A 7,401-nucleotide genomic window follows, 5' to 3' on the forward strand; every position below is an offset into this window, starting at 1 on the left:
ATGTGTTAGTTGTTTCTATTATCTTGTTGTTTTAGAATCTTTTCTTCACTTCTGATCTTTGAGGGTTTGATTGTTAAATGCCTTGGGGCAGTCTTATTTGGGTTAAATCTTCTTGGTGTTCTATTACCTTCTTGTACTTGGATATTGTTATCTTTCTCTAGGTTTGGGGAGTTCTCTGTTATTATTTCTTTGAGTATAATTTCTAACTATCTCTTTCTCTATCTCCTCTTTAAGGTTAATAACTCTTAGATTTGCCCTTTTGAAGCTACTTTTTAGATTCTATAGGCACACTTCATTGTTTTTTACTCTTTTTTCTTTTCTGTGTATTTTCAAAAAGCCTTTGAGCTCACTAATTCTTTCTTCTGCTTGACCAATTCTGCTACTAAAAGACTCTGATTCATTCTTCAGTATGTCAGTTGCATTTTTAGCTCCAGAATTTCTGCTTGATAATTTGTTGTTATTTCAATTTCCGTGTTAAACTTATCTCATAGAATTCAGAATTCCTTCCCTGTGTTATCTTGAATTTCTTTGAATTTTCTCAATGCAGCTATTTTGAATTCTCTGTCTGAAAGGTCACATATTTTGTTTCTCCAGGATTGGTTCATGGTGCCTTATTAAGTTATTTTGGTACAGTCATATTTTCCTGGATGGTCTTAATATTTGTAGATGTTCATCTGTGTCTGGACATTTACTGGTCTTGCATTCTGGGTTTGTTTCTATCTATCCTATGTGGAAAGGTTTTCCAAATATTTCAAAGGATGTGGGTCTTGTGATATGAGCTGTATCTGATTTAGGGGGCACTCTAAGCCCAGTAAAGTAATGCTGTGATCCTTGAAGACTTGTAGAGATACTGCCTTGATGGTTTTAGACAAGATCTCGAAGAATTATCGGGATTACCAGTCAGAGACTTTTTTTTTCTACCCTTAGTTTCTCTCAAACAAGCAGTATCTCTGGGTCTGTTCTGAGCCACCTGGAGCTGGAGGTGGAGTGACACAAGCCCTTCTATGGCTAGGACCACAGGGATTGTGCTGGGTCAGACCTGAAGCAAGCATAGCACTGTGTCTCGCCCAAGGCCTGCTTTAGCCACTGCCTGGCTACCACCTGTGTTCACTCAAGGTCCTGGGGCTCTACAATCATCAGGTGACAAAGCCAACCAGGCCTGTGTCCTTCTCTTTGGAGCCACAAGTTCCCCAGGCCTTGAGTGGATCTAAAGGTGCTCTCTGGGAGTCAAGGACTAGAGTCAAAACCTTGAAGTCTACCTGGTGCTCTATTGTACTGCAGCTGAGCTCACACTCAAACCACAAGATACAATTCTCCCCAGGCTTCCCTCCCCTTTCCAAAAGCAGAGGAGTCTCACTGCATTGCCATCAATACCCCAGGTCACAAGGAGTACTGCCAGCCTATAATGTTTCATTAAGGCCCAAGGGCTCTTCAGTCATCTTGTGGTGAATACCGCCTAGACTTTGACTCATCCTTCAGGGTAGTGAGCTCCCCTCTGGCCCAGAGCAGATCCAGAAATGCCACCCAAAAGCCAAGTCCTAGAATTGGGGACCCCAACATTCTGCTTGGTGCCCCACTGCCACACCATGGCCAAGCTGGTTACTAAGGTGGAAGACAATGTCCCCTTTACTTTCTCCTCCACTTTTCTCAAGCAGATGGAGTCTTGTCCCATAGCTACTACAGCTTGTTATGTGTTAAGTCTCTATTGAAGCACGCAAGTCTTAGAGTCTTACTCTAGGACCAGGACGTCCTGCTTCTGGTTATTCAGGGCCCAGGGGCTCTTCAGTTAGCAGGTATTGTATCCTGCCAGGGCTGGGTCTTTCCCTTCAACGCAGTGAGTTCCCTTCTGGCTCAGAGTGTGTCTAGACATTTTTTCTGGGATCTAAGGCCAGAAAAGAGAGCCTTACAATTCTGACCAGTGCCCTATCCTGTTGTGACTGAGCTGGTATCCAAGATGCAAGACAAAGTCCTCCCCATTATTCGCTCTCCTCTCCTCAAGCAGAAAGAATGAGTCTCTTTCAGAGCTGTGAAGTATGCAGTCTGGGATTGAAGGAGGGGTGATGCAAGCACTCCCTTAGCCCATCTCTGTAGGTTGCATGATCCCCCACTGCACTGGCTCTGGGCCCACTTAGAGCATTAGGTCTTGCATAGGAGTTGTAATCTTCATGGCCTGGACTGCCTTTCAAGTTTATTTAAGACCCCAGAGTGCTTTAGCCCACAATTGTTAGACTTCTGGAAACTGAAGTCCCAATCACTGAGATCAACTATTTCCCTTTAGCTAGGGCTGGTTTAAAGGCTTCCTCCATGGGTAGGCATCTGCTGCGTTTGGGTTGAGTTGCTTTCTGCTATAACAGGGTGGCACTGATTTTAATGTCTCACAACTGCTGGACCCTCCCTTTCCCCAGCACACAGAATCATTCTCTGCACCATGCTGCTGCCAGGGGACGGGGAAGGTGGTGCCAATGATTCACAACTGTTTTTCTTGACCTCTTCAGTGCCTCTGATCAGTGCCTCACTGATTCCAAGTTAAAACCCAGTACTATGAGTGCTCACCTGACTTTTTTATTCTTATGAAGATGCTTTTTTGAGTATAGGTAGTTGTTAGATTGGTGTCCTTCCAGGTGAGGGGGAAAGATCAGTGAAGCCTTCTATTCCACCATCTTCCTCTGCTCCTCCTCTTAGTGTATTTTAAATGCCTTGATTTTTCACATTTCTCAATTGAGACTTATAGAATATAAACTTCTGATAGTAAAACACTCAGTGATCTATTTCCTTAAGTTTCCAAGAGAGAGAGAAATGAAGCATTGTCTCTTGTCTTCCTTTTATGTGCTGGAAAGTCTTTTCAAATTCAAACTAAATTTGATTCAGAGAAGAGATATCACAGCTTACTATGGTGATGATAAGTGTGTCCAACCCCACCCATATGCAGAGTTGTGTGGGTTGAAATAAAATTATTAAATTACAACTTAGTGAGATTGATCTGAGACCCTTAAGAGGTTCTGCAGAGTTCAACTTACTTTCAGTTGTACAGGTAAAATGGTGGGATTTGGGTGGATGGTGAGTTGGTTTTCCAAATACTTTATCTCCAATAAGAGCATAAGGAAATGCATCTCATAGAAAGAAGTGTATATTATTATTTAATGAGAAAGTCACCATTATTTAGAAACGCAGAAAGGAAGAATCCCTGGTCATAGTCTAGGGGCTGGAATTGGCAAGGAGAGGGATGTTTCTTGGTCAAAGGAACATAGGAGTCCAGAATTTTTTAACTATCAAAATTTGAAACAATTACCACCTGTAAAACCTTGTGTCTGTGTCTTTTATCCCTGTTTCTTGATTTCTCCATCTTATACATGAAAGTGTTGAAATAAATTATTCCAAATTCCTTTCTGCCTTTAAAATATACCGACAATTCTGATCATTGTTCTTACTACCTCTTTCTTACTCTTTAGTTTCTTCTTTCCCTTGCTATAGGATTCCTAGAAGTCAAGAGTTGGAGAAAATGGGTATCCCAAGATAAAGTGGGAAAACCATGTATGAGAAACAATGTCTATGAGCACTCTTTGGTTTTACAATGAGAGGCCAGGTAGCAGCTGTAGGGTTACTGTTCACTACTTTACACACCCTCTGCTATCATCGCAGTATCTGTCCTTGTTCTTGCCAAGCTACATCCTATCTCCCCATAGTTAGCATGTACTTCCCTGTCCACTGTCAGATACGGCCACATAACCTGTTTTGGTCAGTAGAATGTGACAGATGTCAGATCTATGCTAACACTTTAATGTGGCTTGTTGGTTTAGACCATCTGAGTTAATGCCCAAGATAGAGGCTGCTCCTCCAATTCTGGTCAAGGAAAAAGAAGGTACATGAAACAGAACCACATCCTGAAGCAGAGCCATGGTCCATGCACAGCGTACACATAGGGTAATCTTATGTGGAACCCCTATGTGAAATCTTAATTGAAATTCAATAAAATTGCAATGACCTACCATAAGCCTGTCTCTCTTCTGGGTATTTCCCATGCATAGAAAAAGATGAGAACACCCAAGAGCCATTCTTCCAGGAGGAAAGGAAAATACATAAAAATAGGATGTAAGTGGTGCTGACTCAGCTACTTGCTACCTGGGGTTTCTCTCTGTGCACAGTCATGGCGGGCAGGACAGACGGGATGAAGGAAAGCTATGGGACAGCTATCTGTTTTATACTCACTGAATATTCATGAACATATTCAACCCACATGCTTACTGGAAACGTTTCCAAGCATGTATCCTCAGTGTACACATAAGCCATTTCCAGCAATGCAGGCCCATTCTGCCTTCCCTTGTTGTCAGTTTTTATTCCTATACAAACCTCTCCCAAAACTCTCCTGTTACTCTCACAAGGAGTATTTACCACTTACTTAGACAACCAGTAACATCATCAACCAGTTACTTCTTCTTTGACATTATTGATCTCATCTGTGACGCTTCTGTACTTAAATATCATTATAATGATGACAAGGACCTGTTATCCACAAGGAGTGGGACATATGCATTTTAGTTTCAACTGTGTGCTCTACTGTGTTTGGGCAAATCTAGCTGTGTATTTGGCTCACCTGCAGGCCTGCTGTTGGACAAATGCAGATATTTTTTAGTCTCTAGTGTTCTTTACCTGGTTCCTCCCATCCTGATGACTGGTAAAAATTTTCCTGAATCTTATTTCACATATTCCAATTTTATTCAAACAGGGAAATTGGTGAGAAGTGTAATTCTGCTCTATTTTTATTTTCCAAGCCAATAGATCATCCTTTTAAATCAATATTAGCCCCAAGCTCTAAACCACAACATATCTTTCAACATATCTCCTCTTTTATAGAGGAAAGTCCACTGTTTAGGAATGAAATTGTTTTCTGGCTCTTATCTTAGGGAAGAGGAAGAGAAAAAAGGAATTACATTTGACTTTATCCAATAAGGTAGGTCATCACCTAGCAAGGCCCTAAGAAAATGAAGCACAATGTAGTCTAGGGGCAAAGATATGGAACAGTGTCAGGGTGTCAGGAGAACAATAAGTTTATGGTGGGGCAAAGAATGATAACTGATGATTATCAATGTCTCCTGGTAATGAGGTCAGAATGAACCTACAATGAACAGGCATAGACATTAGATTTTTCACAGAACAATTTTTTATTTAATTGAAGCCCATTGCAGAGAATTATTCACTTTCTACTGTGTCAGGATATAGAGACAGTTATAGAGATATGGGGATATAGATGTAATAGTGCTTTTTTTTTTCTTCTTTTGCTGCAGGAAAGTAAAAATTTTTCATAAAAAATCTGTAGACTAGTGTTTGAGAAATTCTTGGGCAGAATACTCTGGGAGATAAAAAGGTAAGGATCCAAATGTAAATCACTAGACAAAGATCTAAATAAAACTTCCGGTTTGTTAATGAAGGAAATCAACACATTCAGCAGAAATTATTTCTAAATTGGGTCCTGACTATATACATCCCTCCTGAATGAAGCACTCAACTCAGTCATTTCTAAGGCCTTTAGGTAGGTCTGTTGAATGAGTAAATTAAGCACAATCTAGTCAAACCAGAATAGCCATAAAAATATTCCACTTTTACTAGATAAATGCAGACGATGTCCCTCAAATCAAAGCTGCACCCTTTCAAACAATGGCAGAAAAGAGTTTGTTCTTAAATTAACAAAAGATATTTGATAATTGTAGGGTCATTGATTTGTCAGTAAGTCCACAATTCTAGATAGCAGTCCTTCTAACCAAATAATTCAGATGTATGTGTCTACTATGTATGATGTTAGCCTTTGTTATTTGACAGCACGTTCCTTTTCTAAATATCTTTTGTTTTCTTTGATAGATCTTAGAATTTTTCCAGGGGAAATTGGTGCCTTAGTAAATAAATAGGTAAAACAAGAAATATAACTATTAGAATCCACGTAATGAATGAGTCCAATGTACCATTATATATGGGAATCCCAAACATGGCTATGTTAGTTATCCATCCATTCATTAAACAGTCAACAAAATGTACTGTGAACCTGCCATGTACATAGTCACTGTCTTAGATGTTGGGTATATTACAGTGAACAACATATATACAAAACTCCTGCCTTTATGTTACTTGTGTAAGCTATCATGACCTCAAAGGATCAATATTTAGGGTATTCCTACTTTGTTTAGCAGTCCTAAGAGAGCATACGTATATATACTACATCAATATTTTTGCCTTTATTAAAGAATCACAATGTGTCAAACCCAGTGCTAACTGCTGGAGATAGAAGGAGGAACATGTTATGCTCTGATTCTTAATGGGGCTCATAATCAATTAGGCTTAATAAAATAATCACACTCCAATGCAATGAGCACAACAATGAATTCCAGAGACAGCATAAACAGAGACGAAAGGAAGAGTATGTTAAAGGCAAGGGCCTGTGAAAGTAAGGGCATCTCAGAAACTGACTTTCTTAAATTTTAAGAATTGTTCTTTTTAAAAAATGTTTTAAACATGTAAGATATCTTCATAGTAAAGCCAAGGTAAATAAAGTCAATTCGCAGAAATATAAATTTCATTTCTGTCCTGTCACCCACCCACACGTAGAACTTGTGAAAGTTGTCAGAATCAAAATGGGGCCTCTTGTGTTAAAGACTGTGCCAAGTGGAGTCAAGGGTGGCCGTGAACAGAGGTTTCTTATGCACAAATACCTGATAGCAACAACTATCACAAAAGACTCTGCAAAAACCACAAGCTTGTGAAAGAAAGGCCCACTACAACCTTACTACACACAAAAAAAACTGTGAGGACATCTGCACAGCAACTTCCTGTCTAACCTCGAACCGGCACCACCCTTGATATGGATCCTTATAGCTAACAATAATTATCACAAAACAATCTTATAATCTTCTTTATTTTTCCTTTAAAAATCTTTGTCTTCCTTTACCTACCTGAGTATGCATGTAGTTTACTATGGTATGGATATTGCCATTACAATGCCCATTTGTGAATAAATATCTTTTTCTTTTACAGAGTCTCTCTCTGTTTTTAATGTGACAAACTTAACTCTTAAGCTAAATCTTAAGGAAGTCTTTTACAGCTTCCTCAAACAGTCATTGGTTCTGTTAACTATTCAGACTTCCAGGTCCGATGCAGACATGCTGAGGTGTGTTGGATTCTACTATACTTAAGAATGAGACACTTGTTGAAAATGGAAATTTTGGGACCTTATACTCAAACACCCCTTGTCCATAGATTTTGGTGAGTTGGTTTAGACAGAGAAGTAATGGAGCAGTGATAGGACAGGGTGGCTTAAAAGAGAGGTATTCCCTGGGCCCACTACAGAGGTTAGGAATTGAACAATAAGACAGACTTGGGAAGGCCTTACAGGGCATTTAAGCGGGGGAATGAGGT

The 7,401-nt window shown here is 39.7% G+C and overlaps 1 long non-coding RNA gene across 2 annotated transcripts in view; it reads left to right on the forward strand.

Moving 5' to 3' along the window:
* The window catches only part of LOC126940328 (uncharacterized), a 32,429-nt gene extending 25,412 nt beyond the window's left edge, over positions 1 to 7,017 (forward strand). For both annotated transcript variants that reach the window (XR_007720710.1, XR_007720711.1), the window contains 2 exons: positions 5,283 to 5,362; positions 6,595 to 7,017. This is a non-coding gene — a long non-coding RNA (uncharacterized LOC126940328). The remainder of the gene's footprint in view (positions 1 to 5,282; positions 5,363 to 6,594) is intronic.
* Positions 7,018 to 7,401: the final 384 nt, after the last annotated feature.

Source organism: Macaca thibetana, chromosome 17, assembly GCF_024542745.1.
Source record: "Macaca thibetana thibetana isolate TM-01 chromosome 17, ASM2454274v1, whole genome shotgun sequence".
NCBI classification, from domain to species: Eukaryota; Metazoa; Chordata; class Mammalia; order Primates; family Cercopithecidae; genus Macaca; species Macaca thibetana.